Source organism: Mustela putorius, unplaced genomic scaffold (assembly GCF_011764305.1).
Source record: "Mustela putorius furo isolate JIRA1106 unplaced genomic scaffold, ASM1176430v1.1 tig00004121_pilon_pilon_pilon, whole genome shotgun sequence".
NCBI classification, from domain to species: Eukaryota; Metazoa; Chordata; class Mammalia; order Carnivora; family Mustelidae; genus Mustela; species Mustela putorius.
In genome coordinates, this window is record NW_025422246.1 from 97,681 (window position 1) to 115,641 (window position 17,961).

At 39.6% G+C, this 17,961-nt stretch overlaps 2 long non-coding RNA genes across 2 annotated transcripts in view; one reads left to right on the plus strand and one right to left on the minus strand.

Moving 5' to 3' along the window:
* LOC123389902 overlaps positions 1 to 637 on the plus strand; it is a 44,370-nt gene extending 43,733 nt beyond the window's left edge. Inside the window, exon 4 of the long non-coding RNA XR_006604583.1 lies at positions 426 to 637. This is a non-coding gene — a long non-coding RNA (uncharacterized LOC123389902). The remainder of the gene's footprint in view (positions 1 to 425) is intronic.
* A 268-nt stretch (positions 638 to 905) lies between these two features.
* NBDY overlaps positions 906 to 17,961 on the minus strand; it is a 50,931-nt gene continuing 33,875 nt past the window's right edge. Inside the window, exon 3 of the long non-coding RNA XR_001177688.2 lies at positions 906 to 2,639. This is a non-coding gene — a long non-coding RNA (negative regulator of P-body association). The remainder of the gene's footprint in view (positions 2,640 to 17,961) is intronic.

The window sequence follows — 17,961 nt, forward strand, 5'->3', positions numbered from 1 at the left end:
CAATGTACTGTATAATTGAAATTTGCTAAGAGAGTTGAACTTAAATGTTCTCACCAAAAAGACCCAATAAATATATGGGAGGTGATGGGTGTCTTAATTAACAAGATGGTGGAAATCTTTTCAAAATGTATATGTATACCAAATCACCATAAGGTACAATTTAAATATCTCATAATTTTATTTGTCAAACACCAATAAAGATGAAAAAAATTGTGAGATGAGGATTAAAAACACCATCAATACCCATCCTTATTAGAGGGTGTGGGGTACATACATTCCATATGTAGAAAAATCTTTGCATCTATTATCCATGAGGACACTATTTATTTACTTATTTATTTCATTTATTTATTTTCATGAGAATAATTTTATATATCTTTGCAGTTGAGGATAATAGAAAAATTTTTTCTTTCACTTTTTTGCAGGTCAAGTGTGATGGTGTCATGGCTGACTTTGGTAGCTTAGAGGAGATGATGTATCATTTTGGGACCTCTGCCAAAATTAAAATTGTAATGGGTTCATTTTAATATATCATTACATGCACATAGCTTTATAAAAAATTATTTATGTCACTTAATAGTCATAACCTATAAATCAACTGTGACAGGTATTCATTATCCTCATTTATAGAAGTAAAAATTGGACTCAAAAGTTCAATGACTTGCCTCAGGTGTTATAGTCAGAAAATGAAGAAATCATATTTGAACACAGATTCTGTGATTTCAGAAAAAATTGTCTTTTAACAACATCAAAATGCCTATGTTCCCTATTTTTTCCCTCAAAACTGAGTCATATAACCATTATTTTAAAAAGAAAAATAACTTCACATTCTTTTAGTATATATAAAGTATATATATATAGTATATATATAGTATGCGTATACATATAGTGTAAATATATATTATATATATATATTTGTGCGATGTTTTTCAAACATACACATATATCCTAGGTGATATAAATTTCCAAAGTATCTCTCAGAAATAAGAAAAAAGAAAGTAGAGAAATTCTATGGTAAAAGGAGATCTGTTCTTCATTCTGATGATGGAAAAAAGATGCAATGAACCAAAGAATGAAGGTTTATGGCTAGCAAGGAAAGAGAAATTCTAGACTTACAGTAATAAGAAATTGAGTTCTGCCAATAACCAAATGAGTAAGTCATGAATTTTCCCCAGACCCTCTAGAAAGGAATGCAGCTTGCCAATACCTTGATTTTCATCCAATGAGACCTGTACCAGATTTCTGACATACACAATGGTAAAACAGTGCAGGTATTGTTTTAAGCCCCTACACGTGTGATAAATTTGTTAAGGCAATAGTAGAAAACTTACATGAAATCAATGCAAGAAAAGTTGGTGCACTTCCAAGAAAAACAAAACACTGAAATGAAGTGATAACACATCAGGAAGGAAGATTACCAAGAACTTGAGTGTATCATATGTTCCTTTTAAAAATGATCAATCTAAAGTAGTATAGGAAGGACTTCTGGGGAGGATGGCAGAGTAGGAGGATCCTAAACTTAACTCACCCCACAGATCCACCTATGTAACACCCACATCAGTTTAAGTAACTCAGAACACAACCTGAAGACTGCAAGAACAGATTCTCCACAGCTAATTGTAGAGAAGCCACATCAAAAATAATAGGAAGGGCACAGAACTGGTCATGAAACAAAGTGACCTGTGAGACTGACCAGGGGAAAGAGGAGCAGTGCAAGTACAGAGAAGGGAAAGGAGAAGACCCCACACCAGGCACCCCCCAGCTGGGAAGACAAATCAGTATAACATTTGGCTTTGAAAACCAGAGGGGCTTAACTTTGAGAGTTTTTATAGTCAATGAAGCTTAACACCAGGAATTTTACAGAAACTTTAAAAATCAGTAGGGTCAGCTCTGGGAGAACATGAGGAGAATAAGAAACTGAGTCCCCACCCTTAAAGAAATAATATAACAAACAATCCCACTAACATAAAGTATAGAAGCATTAGTTTGGAAAAATACCTGCATAGTATATGGGAAGGAGATTTGTTTACTAATCTCAGAACATGTGTAGGAGAGGCAGGAGTCTTTAGAGACTTCTCCAAAAGGAAAGCACTGGCAGGAGCCATTTTTTCCACCAACACCCAGCCTAGATGCACAGACACCTGGAGGAACCAGTACAAACACTCTCCAACTTGCCTGCTAGCAATGTTCTATACCTCTATGCTCTCATACTGACCTGCTTCATCCAACCTGCTCTCCACAGGTGTTCTCCGAAGCAGCACCAGGTCACCACCCATAAGCAGACAAGGGCAAAATTTCCTAAGAGTGCAACATACCCTAGCATTCTCCTTTGGATATACCTCACTCAACCCACTCTACTTAGCATAATAAATTTAGGGTTTATCCAAAGCCACACCACAAGTGTCGCATTCTGCAAACAGCCCCAAAGGTGCCAAGCAACACTCTAAAGAGAGAAGCCCCAGCAGTGGACTGGGGATAGTTACCTGGATTGACTGCAGTCCTCACCCATCAGTGAAAGCCTCTCAGGGAACAACACAGGAAGAGCACCCTGTAGTTTGCTGCAACCACAACTCTGGCAAACATCTGGCTGGAACAAATTCAAGCCCAAGAGGTCCCTAGGCTGGCTCCATACAATATACCTGGGAATAAATCAGCAGGCAAACAGAGCCCCTGTGAAACACGGGTCTGAAGGCAAACACAGCTAATCTACAAAAGTAGAGTGCAGCAACACACATAGGAGATACTCCTAAATCATCAGGTCCTAGTGAACAGTGGATATTGTGCTATAGGGTACTACAGGACTTCTTCATAAAGCTACTATTTTGAAAAGCAGGGAACACAAGCACATAAGAAGACTTTCTTAAAACAAAGAAACAGATGCAGAGAGTTACATAAAAAGAGGAGGCAGAGGAATGTGGCCCAAATGAAAGAACAAGAAAAAAACACACCAAGAGAGCTAAATGAAATCTAGATAGGCAATATGTTTGATGGAGAATTTGAAGTAATGGTCATAAAGATATTCACTGGACTTAAGAAGAGTGGAGGATCTCAGTGAGATCCTCAAAAAGAGATAGAAAAGATAAAAAAAAATCAATCAGCAGTGAAAAACTCAGTAACTAAAATTAAAAATATACTACAATAAGCTTGGAGAGATAGATGGTGGCACAGTAGGAGAACCCTATGCTTCCCTCGCCCCATGAACACACTTAGATAACTATCAAATCATTCTAAATACTCCAGAAGTTGATCTAAATTCTGACAGAACAAACTCCAAAACTAAAGAGAGATAAGAGGCCACATCAAAGCAGGTAGAAAGTGTGGATATATGGTTTAAGGGAGAAACAGATCATGGGGGATGTAGAAGGGAAGGATATACAGTCACAGAGAAGGATGATATGGTGGGGTAGAGGGGCACACAGGGGAACTCACAACAAGAATGTTTCCCTAAAGCCACTGGCTTGGAAAAAGAGAGGGGCTAAATTTGGTGAGTTCTTGCAACCAGATGGGCTTAAAGCCTGAAGTTTAAATGTTAGTGGGTTTGGATGGAATAAAGCCCAGAGGGCAGTAGGCTGTGCTTGAAGAGAAGGCAAGCAAACAACACAGGGGCAGAGAGCATGGACACAACAATCTGAAGAGCACCTGAGGCACACAGTGGGGACATTATTTCTTCTTCTTGGAGCATGTCTGTAAGAGGCACTGTTCACAAGGACACCTCTTCAGAAACACAGGAGCTGACCGGCACCATTTCCCAACCGACCCCTCAGCATAAACACAGAGCCACTTGGGAAAAGCAGAGCAGTGCCCAAACTGGCTGCATAGCTTGCATACACCAGTCTCCACCACCCTCCACTCTGGTGTGACTGCACTTCTCAAACTTGCCTCAGTCCCAGCATGGTCGGCCCATCCCCCAGAAGACAGCATAACCCCCACCCATGCCATGTCTCCCAAACAGAGAGTTCTGCAGTGCCTCAGCTCTGGCGGAGGTGATGGCAAAACTCATTTGATTAGCAGAACACAACACACCTAGTTAAAACAAACCATGTTCAGGCCAGAGTCCAAACACTGCTCACAGCAGGCACAGAGAACCTCTGCCAACTGCCCTAAAGGATAAAGCAGCCAAAACACAAAAGCAGTAAACATGCGGCACACATCAGAGAAACTCCCTGAAGCACCATGGTCTGGGCACTACATGGCTTTTTCTTCACAAGGCCTTACTTTCAGAAGCAGGAGGCATATCTGCCTTAACATAGCTCAGAGAAAAATACAGAGACTTTGACAAAACGCAAAGAAAGAATTTATCCCAAATGAAAAAAACAAGGCCATAGGCAGAGATATAAGCAAAAGAGAGAAAAATAACATACCTGATGGAGAATTTTTATTCCTTCAACTTCTTAACTAAATTCCAGTCAGTTAACATACAGTGTAATATTAGCTTTATGTATAGAATTTGGTAATTCATCACTTACATAAACTAAAGAGTGCTCATCACAAATGTCCTCCTTAATATCCATCACCTATTTAACACATCCCCCATGAATGTCCTTTCCAGTAATCCTGTTTGCTCTCTGTAGTTAAGCATTTGTTTCATAATTTGCCTCTCTGTCATCCAACTATATTCATCTCTTTTGTTTCTGAAATTCCACATATGAGTGAAGTCATGGTATTTATCTCTCTGACTAACTTATTTCACTTAGCATAATACTCTCTAGATCCACCCACAATGTCAGCAGCGGCAAAGTTTCATTCTTTTTGAAGGCTGAGTAATATTCCAATGTATACAACACACATATGTGTATACACACATATATGTATAGTACATCATCTTTATCAATTCATAAGTCATTTGGACTCTTTCATAATTTGGCTATTGTTGATAATGCTGATATAAACAACTGATGGAGAATTTAAAATGACAACCATAAGGATACTCAGTGGGCTTGAGAAAAGAAAAGAAGACATTAGTCAGACCCTTAACACAGAAAATAGATAAAAGAATTGATTAGAGATGAAGAGTTCAATAAACAAGATTCAGAAACAGGCTTCATGCAATGAACACCAGGCTGGAAGAAGCAGAATGAATTAGTGACCAAGAAGACAGACAAAGGAAAGTAATGACACTAAAGAGGAAAGACAGAAGAATTATGCAGTATGAGAACAGACACATGGAAGTCACTGACCATCAAATGTAATGACATTTGTATAATAAGAGTCCCAGAAGAAGAGAAAGAAAAAGAGAGAATTTATTTGAAGAAATAACAACTGAAAATGTCCCTGATCTGGAGGAGGAAACAAAAATCTAGATCTGGGGGGCACAGACAACTCCTATCATAATCAACAAAAGCAGGCCAACACCAAGACATATTGCAATTAGATTTGAAAATTTAGTGATAAAGAAAAAAATCTTAAAAGCAGCAAGGCATAGAAGCCCTTAACTTACAACGAAAAACTCATAAATTTAGTTGGAGATTTCTCAAAGAAACTTTCCAAATAAGAATGGAGTAGAATATATTCAAAGTGCTGAATGGGAAAGATCCACAGCCAAGGATACTCTATCCACCAAGGCTGTCATTCAGAATAGAAAGAGAGAGAAACAGTTTACCAGACAAACAAAATCTAAATCTAAAGGAAATTGTGACCACTAAACCAGTCCTGCAAGAAATATTAGAGAAGGCACTTTGGGTGCAAAGGTAACAATTTGTCACCAATGTGACAAAGATAAGGTGAGAGAAAACCTCCAGAAATGAGAAAACAAGTAATAGAATGGCAATAAATATACATCCATCAATAATTACATTGAATGAGAAGGGAGGCAAGATGGCAGAGCAGTAAGGGACCTGGTTTCTTTAATCTGGTCCCTCGAATTTAGGTGGATATCTAGCAAACCATTCCAAACACCCATGAATTCAGCCTGAAATGGCAAGAAAATTTATCTGGAACTCTACAAGCAGAAAAACAATTGCTTTTTGCAAGGTTGGTGGTGCAGAGTCATGAATCTATGGGGAAATATCAGAAGATAAACACAAGGGGGCAGGGAGGCTATATAAGCTGGCTACCAGAAAGTGCTATAACACCAGAGTGCAAAATTGGAACCCTAAGAAATCTGCTCCAGTGAGAGACATCCCTTTCTGAAAGGGGGTCAGGGGATGAAAAGGGCAGAAATCTAGGTGGATCATTGTGGTCTCAGGATCCAAGGAGATGCAGAAAGAATGGGAGGGCTGGAACTGATACAGTGCCCAAGCAGCGGAGAGGAAAAAATTATTATGGTCACTGAGCCTAGGAGGGACTTTCAGCTCAGGCTGCCATAAATTGTGAGACAGACAATAGGGAGACTGCTGTTTGCCTGAGCACCCTGAAAAGGACTGGAACCTGCAGGCCATTTACCATCCCCTGGGAGGGACAAAATGGCTGCACCCAGGACTGGGCAACAGCTCTCAGGGCACTGGTGGCCCCGAAAGCACCACAGAGCAGCACCCAGCCATGACCTTGAAGAGCAGGGTATGTGTGTGAGCCCACAACCACTCAAAGTCGCAAAGATGCAAAGCATGGTAACAACAGTAGGTCCCTGCTCCCCTCCCCCCACCAGGAGGATTGCAGTGGGCATGAACCCCAAGAGTCTGAGGAGTTTGTGCCACACAGAAGTGGAGACCCTTTGACCTGGAGGGTTTATTGAAGAGGGGGCACTGCGATCTTATGGCTCTGGGCTGGCCATGTTTGCTCTGATTCTGAAGAGGCATGGAAAGCCTCCAGGGGAAAAAAACCTTACAAATGACCAGCTTAAATTGAGCACATCCCTCTGACAAAGGGTGGGACAAGTATGCCCAGGCAAAGATTCTGAGAGCCAGCACCGCAAGCTCCTTCCCCAGAAGACTGACTGGAAGAACAGGTGAATGAAAAGCTTTATGGATACCACAATACGGTAAAACTCCAGCGCCATGGTAAAATAGTATATTGAACCCCAGGGTTTCCTCATGACCCGTTTACCTTCAGGATAAAATTTTTCATTTCTTTCTCTCTCTTTCTCTCTTTACCTTTTTTACTGGTTTTAACTACATTCTTAAATTTACCAACTTCTATTTTTGTGTTTGTCTGTTTTGTTTTTGTTTTTGGTGTCCACAAATGAGGGGGTTTATTCTTTGAGGTGGAGGAATGCTTATTGCCGTCTGTTCTTGTTCTTGTTCTTATTCTTTTTTGACTTTGTTTTCTATTGTTTTTTATTATGTTCAGTTAGCCAACATTTACTACATCATTAGTTTTTGATGGTGTGTTCAATGATTCATTAGTTGTGTGTAACATCCACTGGTCTTCACAACACAAGACCACCTCAATAGTCACCACCTACTTACCCCAACCCTGCATACTACTCCATTCTGTACCCCTCAGTTTGGTTTCAGGAGTCCAGAGTCTTTCATGGTTTGTCTCCTTCTCTGATTTCTTCCCATTCAGTTTCTCCTCCCTTCCCCTGTGGTCCTCCACACTCTTCCTTCTGTTCCACAGAAGAGTGAAACCATATGACAATATGTCTTTCTCTGCTTGACTTATTTCATTTATCATAATCCCCTTCAGTTACATCCATGTAGATGTAAATGGTAGGTATTCATCTTTTCTGATGGCTGAGCAATATTTCACATGAATCACATCTTCTTACTCCATTCATCTGTTGAATGACATCTAGGCTCCTTCCACAGTTTGGCTATAGTGGACATTGCTGCTATGAATTCTGGGGTTCAGGTGCCCCTTCTTCACTACATCTATATCTTTAGCTAAATATCTAGTACTGCAATTGCTGGGTCATAATGTCTTGAGGAACCTTTATACTCTTTTCCAGAGTGGCTGCACCAGCTTGCATTTTCACCAACAGTGTAAGAGGGTTCCTCTTTCTCCACATTCTCATCAACATTTGTTGTTAACGGTCTTGCAAATTTTAGGTATTCTAACTGGTGCAAGATGGTATCTCACTGAGGCTTTGATTTGAATTTCCCTGATGGCTACTGATATGTAACATTTTTTCATGAGCCCATTAGCCATTTGTATGTCTTCTTTGTCAGGCAAATGTGATAACCACTATACTACGGATACTGTATGTCTTCTTTGGAGAAGTATGTATTCATGTCTTCTGACAGTTTTTTGACTGGATTATTTGTTTTTTGGGTGTTGAGTTTGAGAAAATTATAGATTTTAAATACCAGCCTTTTGTCTGGAATGTCATTTGCAAATATCTTCTCCTATTCTGTGGGTTGCCTCTTTGTTTTGTTGACTGTTTCTATTGCTGCGAAGAAGCTTTTTATCTTGATGTGGTCCTAATAGTTTATTTTTGTTTTTGTTTCCCTCGCCTTTGGAGACATGTCTTGAAAGAAGTGAATGCAGTCGATGTCAAATAGGTTACTGCCTATGTTCTCCTCTAGGAGTTTGATGGATTCCTGTCTTACATTGAGGTCTTTCAACCATTTTGAATTTATCTCTATGTATGATGTAAGAAAATGGTTCAGTTTCATTCTTCCGCATGTGGCTGTCCAGGTTTCCTAGCACCATTTATTGAAGAGACTGCCTTTTATCAATGGGATGTTCATTCCTGATTTGTTGAAGAGAGTTTGACCATAGAGTTAAGGGTCCATATCTGGGATCTCTATTCTGTTACACTAATAAATAAGTCTGTTACTTCTTTTGCCAATACCATGCTTTCTTAATGACCACAAATTTGTAATATAGCTTGAAATCAGGCATCATAATGCCCTAAGCTTTGGTTTTCTTTTTCAACATGCTCCTGGTGATTTGGGGTCTTTTCTGGTTCCATACTAATTTTAGGATTGTTTGTTCCAGCTCTGTGAAAAATGTTGATGGTATTTTGATGAGGATTGCACTGGGTGTGTAGATTACTCTGGGCAACAGAGACATTTTAATAGTGTTTACTGTTCCAAGCCATGAGCATGGAAAGTTTTTCCGTCTCTTTTTGTCTTCTCAATTTCTTTCATAGGTGTTCTGCAATTTATATATATCCTTGACCTCTTTGGTTAGGTTTATTCCTAGGTATTTTATGGGTTTTGGTGCTATTGTAAAAGGAGCTGATTCCTTAATTTCTTTTTCCTCAATTACATTGTTAGTGTATTGAAATGCCACTGACTTCTGTGCATTGATTGTGTATCTTGCCACATTACTGATTGATGTAGGAGTTGTAGTAATTTGGGGGTGGAGTCTTTTGGGTTTTCCACATAAAGTAAGATATCATCTGTGAGAAGAGAGATTTTGACTTCTTCTTTACCAATTTGAATGCCTTTGATTTATCTTTGTTGTCTGGTTGCTGAGGTTAGGACTTCTAGTACTATGTTGAACAATAATGGTGAAGAGTGGGTATCCCTGTTGTGTTCCTGACCTTAAAGGAAAGGCTCTAAATTTTTCCCCACTGAGAATGATATTAACTATGGCCTTTTCATAGATGGGTTTTATAATATTGAGGTATGTTCCCTCTACTACTACATCCTGAGGAATTTTAATCAGGAAAAGATGATATATTTTGTCAAATACATTTTCTACAACAACTGAGAGGATCATATAATTCTTATCTTTTATTTTATCAATGTGCTCTATCACAATGATTGATTTGTGAATGTTGAACCACTACCATTTCATCCCAAAATTAACTTCCACCTAGTCGTGGTGAATAATCCTTTCAATGCACTGTTGAGTCCTCTTGGCTAAGAACTTCTTGAGTATTTTGGAATCCAAATTCACAGGAAGATTGGTCCTTAATTCTCCTTTGTAATGGGGTCTTTGTCCAGTTTGGGTATCAGGGTAATGCTGGCCTCATAGAGTTTGGAAGTTGTCCTTCTATTTCTATTTTTGTGAAACATCTTCAGTAGAATAGGTATGATTTCTTCTCTAAGTGTTTGGTAGAATTCCCCTGGGAAGCTGACCTGGACCATTGTTTTTTTGTTTTTGTTTTTGATTACTATTTCAGTTTCCTTGCTGGTTACTGGTCTACCCAGATTGTTTCAAGTCTTGGCAGTTTATATGTTTCCAGGAATACATCCATTTCTCCCAGATTCTTAATTCGTTAGCATATAGTTGCTGGTAATAATTTCTAAAAATTGTTTTTATTTTCTTGGTGTTAGTTGGGATCTTTTCCCTTTCATTCATGGTTTTATTGATTTGGGTCCTTTCTCTTTTCTTTTGGATAAGTCTGGGGAGAGGTTTACTGACCAAGGGCTGATATCCAAGATCTACAAAGAGCTTCTCATATTCAACACCCAAAAAACCGATAATCAAGTGAAAAAAAATGGGCACAAGAAATGAACAGACACTTCTCCAATGAACACATATAAATGGCTAGCAGACATAACAAAAATGATCTTCATCATTAGCTGTCAGGGAAATTCAAATCAAAACCACATTGAGATACCACCTTACACCAGTTAGAATGGAAAAAAATTAACAAGGCAAGAAACAACAAATGTCAGAAAGGATGTGGAGAAAGGTTGGGAACCCTCTTACACTGTTGGTGGGAATGCAAGTTGGTGCAGCCACTGTGGAAAACTGTGGAGATTCATCAAAACAAACCATGAGAAACTGTGGACTCTGAGAAACAATCTGAGGGTTCTGAAGAGGCAAGGGTGGGAGGTTGGGTGCGTCTGGTGGTGGATATTAGGGAGGGCACGTATTGCATGGTACATAAACAATGAACTTTGTAACACTGAAAAGAAATTTAAAAAATAAATAAATAATAAGTTAAAATTAAAAAAAATAGAGCTACCTTATGACCTGGTTATTGCACTATTGGGTATTTCCCCCAATAAGACAGAGGTCATGAAAACAAGGGTCATATGCACCCCCATGTTCGTAGCAGCAATGTCCACAATAGCCAAACTGAGAAGAAGACGAGATGCCCTTCAACAGATGAATGGATAAAGAAGATGTGGGCCATATACACAATAGTATATTACTCACCCATCAGAAACGATGAATACCCAACATTTGCATCAACATGGATTGGACTGTTGGAGATTATACTGAGTTAAATAAATCAAGCTGAGAGAGTAAATTATCATATGGTTTCACTTATTTGTGGAACATAAGGAATAGTATGGAAGACATTAGGAGAAGGAAAGGAAAAATGAAAGGGGGATAATTGGAGTAGGAGATGAACCATGAGAAACTATGGACTCTGGGAAACCAACTGAGGATTATGAAGGGAGGGCAGTGGGGGGGATGAATGAGCCTGGTGTTGGGTATTAAGAAAGGCATGGATTGCATGGCACTCTGGGTTTTATATGCAAACAATGAATCATGGAGCACTGTATCAAGAACTAATGGTGTACTCCATGGTGTCTAACATAACATAATAAAAATTTAAATAAATAAATAAATAATTTGAAAAAAAAGTTTAGTAGAATTCCCCTGGGAAGCCATGTGGTCCTGGACTCTTGTGTTTTGGGGGTTTTATGGTTACTGCCTCAATTTCCTTCCTGCTTATGAGTCTGTTCAGATTGTTTCTTCCTGTTCCATTCTTGGTAGTTTTTAAGTTTCTGGGAATGCATCCATTTCTTCTAGATAGCTTAATTTCTTGGCATATAGTTGCTGGTAATAATTTCTAATACTTGTTTCTATTTCCTTGGTGTCAGTCCTGATCGCTCCACTTTCATTCAAGACTTAACTAATTTGTGTCCTTTCCCTTTTCTTTTAAATAAGTCTGGTGAGAGGTTTATAGAGCTTGTTAATTCTTTAAGAGAACCAGCTTCTAGTTTCGTTGTTCTGTTCTACTATTTTTCTGGTTTCTATTTCATTGATTTCTGCTCTAATCTTTATTATTCATGTGCTACTGCTTGCTTTTGGCATGATTTGACGTTATTTCTCCAGGTCCATTAGGTGTAAGGTTAGCTTGTGCACTTGAGATTTTTCTAGTTTTTTGAGAGACTTGAATGGCTATGTATTTCCCTCTTAGGAACTCCTTCGCAGTATCCCACTGGTTTTGGCCCAGTGTGTTTTCATTCTCATTAGTTTCAATGACTTGTGTTTTTTTTTTCTTTTTTTCTTTAATTTCCTGGTTAATAGAATCAGTCTTTAGCAGGATGCTCTTTAACTTCCAAGTGATTGAGTTCCTTCCAAACTTCTTCCTGTGATTGATTTCCAGTTCAGGGCATTTTGGTCTGAAAATATGCAGGGAATAATCCCAATCTTTTGATATCAGTTAAGACCTGATTTGTGATCTAGTTATGTGATCTATTCTGGAGAGAGTTCCATGTGTACTTGAGAAGAAATAATATTCTGTTTTAGGATGTAATGTTCTGTATATTTCTGCAAAGTCCATCTGGCCCAATGTTTTACTCAAAGTGGTGGTTTTTTTGTTGATCTTCTGCTTAGTTATCCGTCCATTGTTGTGAATGGAGTGTTGAGGTCTTTGCTATTAATGTACTATTATTGATGTATCTTTACATTGGTGATTAATTGGTTTATACAACTGGGTGCTCCCATGTTAGGTGCATAGATACATACAACTCTTAGATCTTCTTGTTGAATAGACCCTTTAAGTATGATATATCTACATCTACATCTCTTACTACAGTTTTGGTTTAAAAAGTAATTTGTTGGGGGGACAAGATGGCGGGGAAGTAGGAGAAGGCGCCTTTTCAACCTGTAACCTAAAGTGAGCTGATTACCTACCAAAGAACTCCGATCACCCATGAAATTAGCCTGAGATCAGAATTATACATGTCTGGATCTCTACAGGGGCAGAAGATGCCAGTGGGCAGGTAAAGAGGCGGGGGAATGGCGGACTGATATCGGAAGATAAACAAAAGGGGGAGGGAGCCACCAGAGGCGACGGCTTGGAAAGTAATACACCTAATACGAGCGAGAATGCCCTGCATCTGGGGACCAGCATTAACTTGGAGACTGGTTGAAAGCACTCCAAAAGAGCAAAGGATTGTGGCGGGGGGGGGGAATTGTGGGAATCAGGGTGGCTAGGGACCCTGGGGCTAGCTTAAGGGTTAAGTCCCCGGCCCCAGGACAGCCTCCCCTGGCACTGAGCCAGAGAGAATGCAGCAGAGAAACCAGGTCTTGGTCCCTGAGCCACGAGAGCACCCGAGATTGTGTGGGGTCTGGCTCCTGTGAGGGGATAGGATCCACACCAGACAGCAGAAGGCGGGAGCACTGCTACAAAGCCTGAGATGTGCGTGCCTCTCCTCCTCCCCTAAGAGAGGTACACAAAGGCCCAGCTGGCGCTCTTAGACGCACGCCATTGTTTCAGAGCCTAAGACATACGCCCCCAAACCCTCCCCGGAGAGAGGTGTGTGAAGGCCCAGCCTGGTACTTTTGGACCTGTGCCCCACTCTCAGAGCCTGAGATGCGCACGTGACCCGCAGGCCTCCACTGAGAGAGGTGTGTGCAATCCAGGTGCTCTGAGACCCAGAAAGACCAGGCACTCCCAGCCTGGGCCAGCAGGAAAATCTCAGTGTGCGATCGCTGCTTGGAACCTCTATGGCAGTCTGGAGCTGCCCAGACAGCTACTGCTGCCATGGTTTTGGGGACAAGCAGAAGATCCTGTGTCCCAAAGGGCCGCAACTCGGAACCTGCTCTGCCAGCAGCCAAGGGGAAATTTATATGGGCTCTGCAACACCCACAGAAGAACAGACTGAGGCTTCTCTCTGAGAGGGAGGTCAGGGTGCAGTTTGCTTTCCTCTAAACCTACAAAAACCATCAAAAGCAGTCAAGGCAAAAGGAAAAAAAAAGGGAACAATCATAAAAACCTCCAGAGAACAAAAGCCTGAAAAAAATGGTTTTCTCAGAGCCCAAACCCTTGAGCGGGACTGAAGGACTTAACTCAGGGAACATCATTGATTGAAAACCCACGTCGCAGGCCCCTCCACCAGAAAACCAACCAGGAAAGAAAAAAAAAAGACTACAAGAGAACCACTACCACTACTTCATAAGACAACTTTTATTTTTAATTTGTTCCCACTATTCTGGCTCCTTTTTTTTATATATAGATAATTTTTTAGCCTATTTACCATCACAGTGAGCTGTGCAGTACATCAAATTCCATAATAACCTTCTAACCTGAACTTTTTGATACATACACCTGTGTTTTTCTTTTGCATTTCTATTTTTTAAATTTCTTTTTTTAAATTTTAGTTTAGGTTAGTCTAGTTTATTCATATTTCATTTTTATTTTCTAATATTCATATAGACTTAAACTTCAAAGTAATCCCCCTTCACCAATCAATACTGCCCCTATAGGTAAAACAATTTTTAATCCCCCTTTATCTTAGGAAAGTTGAGTCCTTTAACAAAGATATCAAGATACATCCAGGAAGAATCAAAACAACCTTCCTTGCCCACACTGAGAATGTATAACCACTCTCCAATCTTTTTCTTCCACCACTGTTTCTGTGTTTTTGTGTTTGTCCTGATATTATATAAATCTTACACTTGGGGTTCTTTTTGACGAGGTTCTTCCTATATTTGCACATATATATTTTTTCTCTTGTCATATACTTTAATCAGTCTTTTTGTTTGTCTGTTTTTGTGTGTATACTTCATAAATCTTACCTTGGGGCCCATTTGAGCTGAACCTTCTCTTTTATATTCCCTTTCTTTCCTGTCTCTCTCTCTCTCTTTTTTTCTTTTTTCTCTCGTTTGGGTGGGGAATCCTGATTGCTAAGAAGTGTTCCAGGGTGCACCTTGACTGCACCACGGTCGATACATCCAGCTACATCTGTTCAGTAATCTTTCACCAAAATGACTAGGCGGAGGGATGCCCAACAGTAGAAAAATACAGAGGATGGACCTTCTGCAACAGAGCTAATGGCTATCAACATAGGCAATATGTCGGAAAGAGAATTCAGGCTAACAATTATCCAGGCAATAGCTAGGTTGGAGAAAGGCATGGATGACCGATCGGAATTGATTAGGGCTGAACTGAAAATGACTAGAGATCATGTTTTCAGTGTTAGGGAAGAGCTGAAAGCTACCACGGATGAGGTTCACAATGCTCTCAATGAGTTCCAATCTAATCTAAATTCTCTCAAAGCTAGGGTAACTGAGAAAGAAGATAGAATTAGTGATCTGGAAGACAAACAGATAGAGAGAAAGGATCAGGAAGAAGCCTGGAACAAACAGCTTAGAAGCCACGAAAACAGAATCAGGGAAATAAATGATGCCATGAAGCGTTCCAACGTCAGGATTATTGGAATCCCTGAAGGGGAGGAGAAAGAAAGAAGTCTAGAAGATATAGAGGAACAAGTTCTTCATGAAAATTTTCCCAATCTCAAAACTGGAACCAGTGTTCATGTACTAGAGGCCGAACGGTCTCCACCCAAGATTACAGATTCCAAAAAAACATCAAGGCAACTGACAGTCAAATTGAGGAATCATAATTGTAGGTATAATCTCTTAAAAGCCGCTAGGACAAAGAGGCTGCTTACTTACAGAGGAAAGCCCATCAGAATAACGTCAGACCCGTCCACAAAGACCTGGCAAGCCAGAAAGGGCTGGCAAGATATATTCAGGGCACTGAATGAGAAGAACATGCAGCCAGGAATATTTTATCCTGCAAGATTGACATTCAAAATGGATGGAGAGATAAAGAGTTTCCAAGACCGGCAAGGCTTAAAAGACTGTGCAACCACCAAGCCAACACTGCAGGAAATATTAAGGGCGGTTCTATAAAAGAGGAACAATCCTAAGAGTAGCACTGAACAGAAATATAGAGACAATCTACAGAAAGAAAGACTTCAAAGGTAACACGATGTCAATAAAAACGTATCTATCAATAATCACTGTCAATGTGAATGGCCTAAATGCGCCCATGAAACGGCACGGGGTTGCAGATTGGATAAAATGACAGGACCCATCCATATGTTGTCTACAAGAGACCCATTTTGAATCTAAAGATACACCCAGACTGAAAGTGAAGGGATGGAGAAACATCTTTCATGCCAATGGGGCTCCAAAGAAGGCCGGGGTAGTGATTCTCATATCAGATAAAATAGATTTTAAACTAAAGACTGTAGTCAGAGATACAGAAGGACACTACATCATTCTTAAAGGGACTATTCACCAAGATGATCTAACAATTGTAAATATCTATGCCCCCAATACGGGAGCAACCAATTACATAAGAAAACTGTTAATCAAGATAAAGAGTCATATTGATATGAATACATTAATAGTAGGAGATCTTAACACACCTCTCTTAGCAGAAATTCAATAAAGAAACAAGAGCATTGAATAATACATTGGACCAGATGGACCTAATAGATATATACAAAACATTCCACCCTAAAAAACAGAATACTCATTTTTCTCAAGTGCATATGGAACCTTCTCAAGAATAGACAACATATTGGGTCACAAATCAGGATGCAACCGATACCAAAAGACTGAGATTATTCCTTGCATATTCTTAGATCAGTGCCTTGAAATTGGAGCTCAATCACGAGTAAAAGTTCAGAAGGAACTCAAACACCTGGAAGCTAAAGGCCACCTTGCTTAAGAATGCTTGGATCAACCAGGAGATCAAAGAAGAACTGAAACAATTCATGGAAACCAATGAGAATGAAGATACTTCAGTCCAAAACCTATGGGATACAGCAAAGGCGATCCTAAGGGGGAAATACATAGCCATCCAAGCCTCCCTCAAAAAAACTGAAAAATCCAGAACACAGCAGCTGTCTCTACACCTTAAGGAACTGGAGAATCAGCAACAAATCAAACCAACTCCACACATAAGAAGGGAAATCATCAAGATTAGAGCTGAGATCAATGAGGTAGAAACCAGAGATACAGTAGAATGTATCAATGAAACTAGAAGCTGGTTTTGTGAAAGAATCAATAAGATTGATAAACCACTGGCCACACTAATCCAAAAGAAAAGAGAGAAAGCCCAAATTCATAAAATTATGAATGAAAAGGGAGAAATCACAACAAACACCAAGGAAATAGAAACAATCATCAGAAGTTATTATCAACAGTTATATGCCAATAAGCTAAGCAACCTAGATGAAATGGATGCATTCCTGGAAAACTAAAAACTCCCAAAATTAAACCAGGAAGAAATCGACAACCTCAATAGACCGATATATAGTAACGAGATTGAAGCCGTGATCAAAAACCTCCCAAAACACAAGAGCCCAGGACCTGACAGATTCCCTGGGAAACTCTACCAAACTTTCAAAGAAGAAATAACACCTATTCTCCTGAAGCTGTTTCAGAAAACTGAAGCAGAAGGAAAGCTTCCAGACTCTTTCTATGAAGCCAGCATTACCCTGATCCCCAAACCAGGCAAAGACCCTACCAAAAAGGAGAATTTCAGACCAATATCACTGATGAATATGGTTGCTAAGATTCTTAACAAGATCCTAGCGAACAGAATCCAACAGCACATTAAAAAGATTATCTACCATGACAGGTGGGATTCATTCCTGGGCTACAAGGATGGTTCAACATTTGCAAATCAATCAATGTGATAGAACAAATTAATATGAGAAGAGAGAAGAACCACATGGTCCTCTCAATTGATGCAGAAAAAGCATTTGACAAATTCCAGCATCCGTTCCTGATTAAAATGCTTCAAAGTATAGGGATAGAGGGAACATTCCTGAACTTCATCAAATCTATCTATGAACGACCCACAGCAAATATCATCCTCAATGGGAAAAAGCTTGCAGCCTTCCCGCTGAGATCAGGTACATGACAAGGATGCCCGCTCTCACCACTCTTGTTCAACATAGTAGTAGAAGTCCTAGCAACAGCAGTCAGACAACAATGAGAAATAAAATGTATCCAAATTGGCAATGAAGAAGTAAAACTCTGTCTCTTCGCAGATGACATGATTCTTTATATGGAAAACACAAAAGACTCCACCCCCAAACTACTAGAACTTATACATCAATTCACCAACATGGCAGGTTACAAAGTCAATGTACAGAAATCAATGGCCTTCTTATACACTAACAATGAAAATGCAGAAAG